The sequence below is a fragment of the Rhinatrema bivittatum genome, chromosome 3 (genome assembly GCF_901001135.1).
Source record: "Rhinatrema bivittatum chromosome 3, aRhiBiv1.1, whole genome shotgun sequence".
NCBI lineage: Eukaryota > Metazoa > Chordata > Amphibia > Gymnophiona > Rhinatrematidae > Rhinatrema > Rhinatrema bivittatum.
Genome location: NC_042617.1, coordinates 359,923,764 through 359,936,827, shown reverse-complemented (window position 1 = coordinate 359,936,827; position 13,064 = coordinate 359,923,764). Strand labels below are relative to the sequence as shown.

Sequence of the window (13,064 nt, the reverse complement as noted above, 5' to 3'; positions counted from 1 at the left end):
CATGTTTTTAGGAAATAGATTTTTTTAATTGTGGCTTTTATAAAGATATACCGTAGTTTTAAGTATATGAATTGAGAAGATCTTAACAAAAAAGTTCAGAACTTGTTACCAATGTTAATGTACAGGACACAAGAGGTCACATTAAACAAAGAAAAGTACAAAGCATCAAATTATTTTCTCTAACATTTACGTTTTCTGACTATAGAAGCAACTGAGGATGCAACTGAAAACCAGGATCTGAATAAACCCATTCAGGTAACATCATCATAGCAGATTTTTAAATCCCTTCCTGCATACTTTAGGACTAAATAGCCCTTACAAAGCTCTTTGATTAAAATGAAGATGAACTGAACATTTCTAAATAAAGGCCAATTAGTAAGTCTAGCTATATTCAGTTTTGTAACATATGGAACAGGTGCTACAGTAACATGGTAAATTTTATTACTCCTTATCAATGAGGTTTGGAACGCACTGTATGGCAAAATGAATTACTAAAAATGACTAATAATATTGTGCTGGCTACGGATGTTAAAAAGTTCACATGATAATTACAATTTACTTAATTAAATCATTTTATTGAGCTGATTGCGTTATCATGTTTAAGAACCTCAGATTAAGGTTATGAGACTTGATGAGATACTTAAAAAGATCAATTCCGAGAACTTAAAGTACAGAGCTGTACATCACAACATTCCCTCAAGGCTCACTCCTTGGTCTTTTCTCTTTCTCATTAGTTGGTAATATAAACCTGTAGAGAATGCGCTATTCATCTTTATTCTGATGACACAGTTACAGAGCCTAAACTGATCTGAAAATGAAAAATGTTCTATGATATGACTTTGAACAGATGCTAGAGTTAAATGCTAGGCATATGCCAGCTTAAAAATTGTAACGTTGATATGTCTAAAAAATCACAAGTTGTTAAAATGTCTTTCCTTTCCCCAAGAAGCAGCTGTCTGCACGTCTTTCCTCTGAGGTTTTCAAAAAATATATATTTTAGAGTATTTTTCTTTTCTGGTCAGTGCTGGCATGCTTTTCTACTTCTGTCCAGTGTCTCAAGATCCCTAGATCAAATCCTGGCTCTTTACGCACAGGAACTCACATCCCATAATATAAAGTAAGATTATAAAATGGAAAAATCTGAAAAGTGTACGGCAATTATATTTAATTCAAATCTTTTTTTTTTTTTTTAATTATATTCAAACATAGAAATAAGCCATAGTACATAATGGTTTCTGATACATAATATGCCATAGCAAAAGATTAAATTATTTCTATATAGTGCCTACAGTACCTTAATCTGCTTTGAAGTGCTGAAAAAAGTACAAAAAGCAGAATATAAAAAAAATCTAAAATAAATAAAAAATATACAACAATGTCCCCCATTCTCCCAATCCCTCATCAACATCAAGAAAAAACATAACTAGAAGACTCTGCAATGTATTCCACCAGTACATAATGGTAGGGGGATCTTTCATTCACCAACAGCATAGAATGGAATTTGTAACTAAAAGAAAAGCCTTCTTAACCATAATTGTTTTGTATTTTTCACCAGGCAGGAGAGAGAACATATCTTCAAAAAAAGAATATCTGCCATATAAGGCACTTGAAAACCAACAATGAGCTTGACCAAACATAATATTTTATGCCAAATTATTTGGATCATGGCACAAGTTCTGAAAACATGACCCCAAAATACCAGGCTCCTTACCAAATTTGATACACATTTCAGATTGAGCAATTTTAGCAAAAAAAAGCTTGTTTCCGAGAGAAACAGAACCTTTTTAAACACTGAGCCAATTTATCTATATTTATTTATTTATTTTATTTATTTTTAATTTTTATTTACCGATGTTCCTGTATAGAATACATATCTCACCGGTTTACAGAGAACTGAACTGTCGCCTCAGGGGCGGATACATTGAAACAAGGTTCAAATTAAACTATTGTTAAGTGCACTTGCAAGTCGTTTCTATTTTTCCAATAAAGTTTCATAATTTAAGTCTGTTTCTGTCTTGTATTCCTTCAATTAAGTAATGTTGAAATCGTATATCTATTAGGATCATCTACATCAAATAAATCTAAATCTGACAGAAGTGTCCAACTCTGTTGAGCAAGGAAGATATTAAAGGAGGAGTTATAATGTCTAGTTTAAAGGTAACGAAAAAAGTCTTGCTGATCGACATCATAAGATTGTTGTACTTCCCTAAAAGAAAGCAAATAGTTTTGGGCATCCAGCAATGAATTCCAGAACTTAACTATGTGCTGAGTGAAAAATAATTTTCTTCGATTTGTTTTAAATGAGCTACTTGCTAACTTCATGGAGTGTCCCTAGTCCATCTATTACCTGAGAGAGTAATTAACTGATTTACATTAACTTGTTCAAATCCTTTCATGATTTTGTAGACCTCTATTATATCCCCCCTCAGTCGTCTCTTCTCCAAACTGAACAGCCCTAATTTCTTAGCCTTACCTCATAGAGCAGCCATTCCATGCCACATCATTTTGGTCGCCTTTCTCTGTGTTACAGTCTAGTTAGAGGACCCAAGATAGTGTAACAGTCTTACCTTGACTTGCCCTTGAACCACGGCCAGAAACTCAGTCAAGGGCGTAATCCAGTACCCCTGGGTTGAGTGTCGATAAAGAAGGTCCAGACCACAATCCGGTCCTAGCGGCAGGTAGCCAGCAGGAGAAAGTCCAAAGCACATTCCGGGTCAACGAGGCAGGCAGCAAGCAATAGAAGGTCCAGGGCACAATCCGGTTCAGAGAGGCAGGCGACAAGCAATAGCAGGACCAGGGTACAATCTGGGTCAGCGAGTCAGGTAGCAAGCAAGAGAAGGTCCAAAGTACAATCCAGGTCAGTGAGGCAGGTGGCAAGCAAGAGAAGGTCCAAGGTCCAATCCGGGTCAACAAGACAGGTCACCAGCAATCACAGAGCAGCATCAGCACAAGCAAGTCTGTAGCTGAGGCAAATGCTGTGCTGAAGAGTGGCGTTTAAATAGCCCTATCTCCGGCACTAACGCAGGGACATCCGGGGGAAGCGATGACGTACCGCGGTGGGAGGAGTCATGATGCGGCATGCGCTGCAGCTGGGGAATGCCGCTGAGGAACACGGCCGCCAGCCCCGACGGAAGAACTGATGCAGCAGGTTGCTGAATGGTAACACTCTGCACTCTCTCCAGTGCAACTATATCTTTTTTGAGATGTGGCGATCAGAATTGCACATAGTATTCAAGATGCGGTCTCACCATGGAATGATACAGAGGCATTATAACATTCATCATTTTATTTGCCATTACCTTCTTAATAATTCCTAACATTCTATTTGCTTTTTTGACTATCACAGCACACTGAGCCGACAATTTCAATGTATTATCCACTATGCCGGGCCTAAATTGTGGAACTCCCTCCCACAAGAAAGGCCCACAAGGCAGGCGTAAAAACATGGCTGTTCCAGCAAGCCTTGGAATAATCTACCCTGACTTATATGTTCTTTTAATATTTATTACTTTTTCTGCTTCTTACTAGTCTTTAGAGTTTTTTAATCTTTTAGTTTTTATCTGTTACAATTTTTGTTTTAATAATATTAAGAAACTATGTATTTATAACTTTTCTTTTATTCTTTGAAATGCAAATGTTTTTAAATGGATATTTGCCTCCAATTGTAAACCGATATGATATGTGCTCATGAATGTCGGTATATAAAAACCAATAAATAAGTACAATAAAAAAATATGATGCCTAGATCTCTTTCCTGGGTGGTAATTCCTAAGATAGAACCTAACATTGTGTAACTACATCAAGGGTTTTTTTCCCTATATGCATCACTTTGCACTTGTCCACGTTAAATTTCATCTGCCATTTGGAAGCCCAATCTTCCAGTCTCACAAGGTTCTCCTGCAATTTATCACAATACACTTGAAATTTAACTATTCTGAATAATTTTGTGTCATCCGCAAATTTGATCACCTTACTCGTTGTACCCCTCTCCAGATCATTTATAAATATATTAAAAAGCACCTAAGTACAGACCCCTGAGGCACTCCACTGTTTACCTTTTTCCACTGTGAAAACAGACCATTTAATCCTACTCTCTGCTTCCTTTTAACCAGCTTGCAATCCACAAAAGTATATCACCTCCTATTCCATGACATTTTAGTTTTCTTAGAAGCCTCTCATGCAGGACTTTGTCAAACACCTTTTGAAGATCCAAATACACCACATCTACAGGTTCACCTTTGTCCACATGCTTATTCATCCTTTCAAAAAAATGTAGGTGGTTTGTGAGGCAAGACTTCCCTTGGGTAAATCCATGCTGACTGTGTCCCATTAAACCATGACTATCTAAATGCTTTGTTATTTTATTCTTTATAACGGTTTCCACGATTTTTCCTAGCACTGAAGTCAGGCTCACCAGTCTATAGTTTCCCGGATCACCCCTGGGGACCTATGCAACTCTGTTGCACTACATCCCTCATTCTGAACTCAATCATCCCTATCGTGACAAAGATAACAAGTAATCATTTTAACAACTAACAGTTTGTCATGCCTAACTGTTGGGTGGGCATCATCACATTTGAGAAAAAGCACTGTGGTGCTCAGAGGGATTTTAAATTTTGCACCAGACCGCCTCCTCTGCCACATCATGACGCAGACTCTCTCGGACAATCAAATGGTCTGGCGCTGGGTTGCATAAATCTGACGTCATTGCGCCTGATGCCAGACCAATCAATAGGAAGCCATATCACTAGCTGCAGATAGAGGACGTCCCACCACCTTGCCCTCCCTGCCACGATGATGCTGCCATGTCGCACTGCTCGCAAACGGCCAAGTAAGTAAGCAGGGAGAATGGGAGGTTTTTACACATAAAGGAGTGAATTTTAAAAGGAGTTACATGCATAAAAGTAGCATATATCGTAGCAATTTTCAAAAGCCCATGTACACATGTCAAACCTTTTGAAAATTTAGCCCTATGGAGTAAATTTTCAAAGGAGTTATGCGTGTAAAAGTAGCAGTTTTCAAAAGCCAATTTATGCCTATAAATCCTTTTGAAAATTACCTCTAAAGGAAATACCCTTGCAATAACTACTCTGAATGTTTCAAATTAGAGGATTTCATCTTTATGAGAATTTCCTCACTCTAAATGACGTCAAAGCTTCACTGAGATGTACTGTGCTGTTCGTATGTCTCACTCTACATGAGAAACTGGCCCCTAAACCACCTCTAACACCTTACCTCAAGCTGTTAGCTGCCCCTCCTATAGAGATATAAATAGGTGTATACTGTGAAGGCCTTCCCAGAGGCAGAGCGCCTCTGGGAAGGCCCCTCCCCTCCCCAACCTAGAAATGGCCGAAATGCAATTTGAAAAATGTATCACTAATTACGTTATGGCCATTTCAGTCATATCACACAGCTTAACGCCAGGAAAAAAGGTGTAGTTATTTCCAGCGTTAAAACCATGTAACAGCAATAGCATGGTGCAATTTTGCCCCTCATTTTCCTAACTCCCGCCCAAACACCTCCCTAATCCCGCACCTTCCCAAAATTTGGATTTGTGCCATGCCCTAGTGCTATTATCGTGTGCATTAATGCCATAACGCATTTTGATGAATGACATGTTTGTTAATAACAGCAGCTTAAAATCAATTGTTTAACCTTTAAGGCCTTATATTATTCAGGATCCCCATACTTAACCAGTAAACAATTGATATCTCTGGGATGCAGTCTCAGATTATGTGATGACTTTTTGTCATGTGTCCTATCAATGTGTATGGCCACACATTAAAAAAGGTGGAAAGAAGGCAAAACGATTACCAGCATGGTTAAAAGGGGAAGTGAAAGAAGCTATTTTAGCCAAAAGATCTTCATTCAAAAATTTGAAGAAGGATCCAAATGAAGAAAATAGGATAATGCAAAAGCGTTGGCAAGTTAAATGTAAGACATTGATAAGACAGGCTAAGAGAGAATTTGAAAAGAAGTTGGCCGTAGAGGCAAAAACTCACAGTAAAAACTTTTAAAAATATATCCGAAGCAGAAAGGGAGTTATTTGGACCGTTAGATGATCGAGGGGTTAAAGGGACACTTAGAGAAGATAAGGCCATCGCGGAAAGATTAAATGATTTCTTTGCTTCGGTGTTTACTAAACAGTATGTTGGGGAGATACCCGTTCCGGAGAAGGTTTTCACGGGTAATGATTCAGATGGACTGAACCAAATCACGGTAAACCTAGAAGATGTAATAGGCCTGATTGATAAACTGAAGAGTAGCAAATCACCTGGACCGGATGGTATACACCCCAGGGTTCTGAAGGAACTCAAAAATGAAATTTCAGACTTAATAGTAAAAATTTGTAACCTATCATTAAAATCATCCATTGTACCTGAAGACTGGAGGATAGCTAATGTAACCCCAATATTTAAAAAGGGCTCCAGGGGTGATCCGGGAAACTACAGACTGGTTAGCCTGACTTCAGTGCCAGGAAAAATAGTGGAAAGTGTTCTAAGCATCAAAATCATAGAATATATAGAAAGACATGGTTTAATGGAACAAAGTCAGCTTGGCTTTACCCAAGGCAAGTCTTGCCTCACAAATCTGCTTCACTTTTTTGAAGGAGTAAATAAACATGTGGATAAAGGTGAACCGGTAGATGTAGTGTACTTGGATTTTCAGAAGGCGTTTGTCAAAGTTCCTCACGAGAGGCTTCTAGGAAAAGTAAAAAGTCATGGTATAGGTGGCGATGTCCTTTCATGGATTACAAACTGGCTAAAAGACAGGAAACAGAGAGTAGGATTAAATGGACAATTTTCTCAGTGGAAGCGAGTGGACAGTGGAGTGACTCAGGGATCTGTATTGGGACCCTTACTTTTCTATATATTTATAAATGATCTGGGAAGAAATCGACGAATGAGGTAATCAAATTTGCGGATGATACAAAATTGTTCAGAGTAGTTAAATCACAAACAGATTGTGATAAATTGCAGGAAGACCATGTGAGACTGGAAAATTGGGCATCGAAATGGCAGATGAAATTTAATGTGGATAAGTGCAAGGTGATGCATATAGGGAAAAATAACCCATGCTATAGTTACACAATGTTAGGTTCCATATTAGGTGCTACAACCCAAGAAAGAGATCTAGGCGTCATAGTGGATAACACATTGAAATAGTCGGTTCAGTGTGCTGCGGCAGTCAAAAAAGCAAACAGAATGTTGGGAATTATTAGGAAGGGAATGGTGAATAAAACGGAAAATGTCATAATGCCTCTGTATCGCTCTATGGTGAGACCCCACCTTGAATACTGTGTACAATTCTGGTCGCCGCATCTCAAAAAAGATATAATTGCGACGGAGAAGGTACAGAGAAGGGCGATCAAAATGATAAGGGGAATGGAACAGCTCCCCTGTTAGGAAAGACTAAAGAGATTAGGACTTTTCAGCTTGGGGAAGAGACGGTTGAGAGGGAATATGATAGAGGTGTTTAAAATCATGAGAGGTCTAGAACGGGTAGATGTGAATCGGTTATTTAGTCTTTCAGATAATAGAAAGACTAGGGGCACTCCATGAAGTTAGCATGTGGCACATTTAAAATTAATCAGAGAAAGTTCTTCTTCACTCAACGCACAATTAAACTCTGGAATTTGTTGCCAGAGGATGTGGTTAGTTCAGTTAGTATAGCTGTGTTTAAAAAAAGATTGGATAAGTTCTTGGAGGAGAAGTCCATTACCTGCTATTAAGTTGACTTAGAAAATAGCCACTGCTATTACTAGGAACGGTAACATGAAATAGACTTAGTTTTTGGGTACTTGCCAGGTTCTTATGGCCTGGATTGGCCACTGTTGGAAAGAGGATGCTGGGCTTGATGGACCCGTGGTCTGACCCAGTATGGCATGTTCTTATGGCACCAGTCCTTTGGAATTCTCTTTTGAAGGAACTCTATCTCAGGTTCAGGTGGCTCTTAAAGGATATCTATTTATAGAGGCATTTAATTAAATCTTACATGAAAACATTGCAAGTTGTCTGATGACAATGATACCATCTGTTGGTACTGATCATGGTTTTGTGAGGGACCAAATGTTTGGACTTTTGATATTATGAGACAAAGGTACCATAAACTATTTTGCTGTTCACGATATAGCTTTTCATTAGTTCTGAGGGGCCTTGGGGGCAGGGGGGAAATATTAATGTTTGGAATCATACTTCTAAATACTCTGTATTCATTTTTATAATATGTCTGTCTTTGATATGGAATTTTCTGTGTTCTAGCATTTATTTAATATTGAAAAGATTCATTATTGCTGCAATGTACTGTATTTTTATTATCTGGAATTCTATTTACTATATTGTTACATTTTCTTTTGTTGTACATTGCTTCGAGTCTGTGATTAAATTAAAAAAACATATATAGAAATATACACACACACACATACACACATTAACTAGTTCAGAGCAGCAATAAAAGAATTGGCAGGGTTATCCAGTTAGAGGCACAGCTGATCATTGCATCTGAGGTCAGAAAGAAAGCTATTTTCACTGTGCTTTCTGTTAGCAATAGATGCAGAGTACTTTTGTTCTCTCCTGAATTACCAGGGAGAGGCAGCCATTATGCAATGTGCAGAAAATCTGATTCTATGAACTTCTTGTCTTTAACCTACCTATGCAGCTATATGCCCCACGTTGATTTGACTCGCACTCAGCAAGTATGCTGCACTGTTGCTTTAAAGCTCCTATGTCATTTTATATTCACTTTATATTGCACAGATCAGCCACACTGCAGTTAATATGCTAAAGTGTAATAACATGTGTAAATGATTTGGCATTTCTCGATATTCTCACTTGGCTTTTAATATAATTTAGCTAGCACACATTATAAATCAAGCAGACATTTTTTTATTTTATTTTATTTAAGTTTTTTATATACCGCAGCACGTTGGGAACATCACCTCGGTATACAAGAAACACAAATCAGCAATAGGCTTTACAGATAACATAGCATAACAGAAATTAATTAACAAAGAAAACTATATATAGCAGGAACCATTGGTATGGGGGTTGTACAGAAAGGACATTGGAAGAGAGTTGTTAACCTTAGAGAGGATGTGTAGGGGGCTTTAATAAAATACTGGGCTTAATACTGCAATTAATGGCAGTGGTAGCAGGGCTTTTCCGGTTAAGGGGGGTGGGGAGATATTAACATCATCATGTGGGTGCTAGTAAGAAGTTAGTAGCCAGCAGGGGCTTCCTCAAGGGGAAAGCGTATGAAAAGGAAAATGGGAGGAAGGATGATCATATTCTGCGGGATTAATTGAAGGCTTTACCAGTAAACACAGGAAGATGACAGCAACGGGAAGATTTAACATAGTTACAGTGTGTGTGTGTGGGGGGGGGGGGGGTATTACAGAGTAATGGAAGGTTTTAGGTGGAAAGGTTCAGGGGGAGATGTATTGCAGGATGCATGTCTGAAAGTCTCATAATTGGAGTATTTTCTTGCAAATGGAGAATTTATTCTTTTGTTAGACAGTAGATGTTGGCTGATAAAGGCCAATTCACCCCCCAATCTCCCCTTTGCTCTGCTTGTCATATTTTTCATTTTTCTATTTCAAGTTTTACCATTTTTTCTTTTCCTTTACCCTCATTTCCTAGTTTCTTTCCTCTATAATGTCTCCCACATTTCTTCCACTTGTCTCTCCTCAGTAGGTTGTTGTTTTTTTTTTTTAATCTTCTGTTCAGCATCTCTCTCCTTCCTATTTGGCCCTTTCCTCTTCTCCTTCCTCACTTGAAGCTTATTTTCCCACCTTGGGAACTTCCCACCTGTGTTGTAATGTTGAGCAGTTGGTAGCCAGATGTGCTGCTGCTAGGTTGTTACACTGCAATATGAGAACAGCAGTGGGTGCTGCCAGAGATGTGCAGGCAAACCTGACACCCCAATGAGATGCACCATGCACTGGCAGCAAATTCGCATAACGAAATCCTTACTAACGAAGACTTTCAAAAGCTTCCATTTATGAAATCCAGCTACAAATCCCAATGCTTTTACCTTGATTCTCTGGCACCGTACCTATAGACTCCGTGGTCTCCACAATGGATTGAAATACCACTGTTAAGGCACAAGGTCGACGGCAAACTGGATCGAAGGAAACATAGCACTAGGCGGTAAATGTTTACTACGCAAAACTCAAAATTTTAATGTCAATTTAAGTATATTTATATTCTGCTTTTTGCAAAATAGTTCGAAGGCAGAATACAATATAAACATTGACATCAATAAATTACTAACAAGGACACAAATGAAGAAAAGTATTTGTGACCTGGATTGGCCCCTGTTGGAAACAGGATACTGGGCTTGATGGTCCCTTGGTCTGACCTAGCATGGCATGTTCTTATGTTCTTGAATCTAATGAACAGGTTTATCATAAGATAAAATTATACTGATCTGTGACCAATTTATAGGGACAAAAGTCGGACTGTGGTTTCTACACGAGAAAAGAGTGCCAAAAGAAACTGGTTGGAGTAATCCTCACAAAAATGTAGGAAAGAGAAAGGGCCAGCTGCAAATGAATTCCAAGGTCTGTTTGAAGAACCAGGCAATAAAATTCATATCCCAGCAATTTGAAGATTGTCTCCTATGCTAGGAGTTGGGGGGTGATAAACGACTCAAACTTGTCGATTGTTCCTCAAGTTACGCAGGCAATTAAATCTGTTTTTTCTTTTTTTTTTTTTTTAATAAGTTACGGCTATTGCGTAGTTTTATAACTCTTCTGTTCAGTTGTTCAAGCCATCATGTTGCATTCAGTGGATTACTGCAACTCGGTTTATTTAGGAATATCAATGTCTACATTAAAAGCATTGCAACTCTTACAAAATGCTGTTGCCAGGTTAATTTCAGGCCAAAGATCATATAACACTAATTTTGTTTGACCTCCGCTGGCTGCCTATTTAGTGGAGGATCAATTATAAAATTGCAATGTTGTGCATAAATTGATTTTCCTTGATTCTCTCCCTTGGGTCGATGCCATGCTTTGGATAGAAAATCTTACGAGGGCACTTTGATCTTCACAGAGAAGCTTGTTGGATGTTCCGTCTATATGCTCGGCTTGGCTGGCTAACATTAAGAAGTGTGCAATTTCTATGGCCACTCCCAGCCAATGGAATTCTCTGCATCAGAAACTACAACTGTTAAAGACCTTTCTATTTAGGCAAGCTTTTGTGTGACGTTATGACTGTCCCTGTACAGGCACATTGGCTACATCTGGGATTGTGACTTCTTTCTTACTTTCTTTGTTGTTGTGGAATGTACTTAGTTGATTATGTATGTTTTTATCTATAGTGCCTAGGTATAAATGGCCTATAAATATGCTGAATATTTATTTATTTACATTTATACTCTGAATTTCAGCCATTTCAAAGCGGATTACATACATGTACTGTAGGTATTTTCCTATTCCCAGAGGCAATGGAGGATGAAGTGACTTACCCAAGGTTACAAGGAACACCAGTGGTTCAGAACCCACTGCTCTAACCACTAGCTGCTCCTCCACTCCATGTCTTAAAAATGAATTTGGGAAATATGCAAAGTAACATCCATCCATCCATCCATTTTCTATACTCTGTGTAAAAGAGTTGCAGGGATCTCTCAGCTACAGATTTAAGTATATGCATCAATCAGTTTCAGTGTCTGCATGCAGAAACAGACAATACTTCTGTGCATCTATTCACAGATGAGGAAAAGTGGACAAAATGATGTTATTGTCACTGACGCAGAAGAAACTAATGTTGTCATTTTTGCAGCATATATCGCACCAAATAAGTGTTCTAGGGATCAAATGAAAACATGTTTTTTGTTGCAAGGTACTTTGTTTGAAGGAATCTATTAGAATTTTTTGAAGGGTTTACTGTTAACAAAAGTGGGCTGGTTGATATAGTGTATCTGGATTTTCAGAAGGTGTTTGACAAAGTCCCTCATGATAGACTCCTCAGGAAATTAAAAAGACATGTGATAGGAGGCAATGTCCTATCTGCTTTATGTATGTTTTAATTTCTACCCTATCTTGAGTGGGGACAGTAAGATGTGTCTTGAGTACTGGGCACATCATCATGTACAAGTACTGAATCAGCTGAGGCCTACTTCAATAAATCCCGAGCACTATATTGCCTTAGGCTTTGACCTGGATTTATTTGTAGTGGACATATAGATATGAGGTCTCTCCTACTAAGACCAAAATGCTCTTAATGACATCTTGATGGATAGACATTCAGAAAATTGTAAAACTCAGTGCAATGAATCACGATGGTAATCTATCTGTTACACTTATAAACCTCCTTTCCAATCCCAAAGGATTGCCAGAGTGGCTTACATGTCAAAATATATAGATCATAATATAGTTCATAAAATACAATTCAAAACTGAATATATAATTACAATATAAATATGCAATGCATTATAAGCAAAATCATACAATAATAAAATCAATATCTGACATTTAAATTATATAATCTAATAAAACAAGCTCCACAGATCAAACTAATCTCACCAATGGAAAGACCAGAGATAATGTGAAATCTACAGCTCTACTTGGGGATCTTCTACAAATACTTTGGTCACCTCTTGAAGTGCTGGCTTGCTTCTCAAACACAGTGAAGAAAATTTATGATGCGAAATCATAAAGAGAATAAAACTTCACAGGAAAAATGTATTGAATAGAATTTTTTTTGAGCTGGCGACAGCAAAGAAAATATTAAACTTGAAAAAAACTGCAAAACCTAACTGGAACATCACATATCTTATTTGTAAACTCCCAAATATTTAAGATGAGAAAGAATCCATACATCCAAAAATCAAATAAATTTCAATATAAAAAGTAATTCTTTTTTTTTTTCTGTTGACTAGATAGCTGTATAAAATAAAGTAGGACTGTGTGTCCTGAGTTTCTTTAATTTGCTGGTCTTCTCTATAGTAAGCTTATAACATAGTGCAGCCACAATAAAGATCATCCCTGAAGCAAAGGAATTGGTCAAAGACCAATTAAAAGGGATCTTTGGACTCCAGTATACTTTGCAAGGACTGAGAGA

General features: G+C 37.8%; 1 protein-coding gene across 2 annotated transcripts in view; it reads right to left on the bottom strand.

Annotated features, from left to right (window-relative positions):
- The window catches only part of RNGTT (RNA guanylyltransferase and 5'-phosphatase), a 1,209,919-nt gene that overhangs the window by 105,382 nt on the left and 1,091,473 nt on the right, over window positions 1–13,064 (bottom strand). The gene's annotated exons all lie outside the window — the stretch shown is intronic.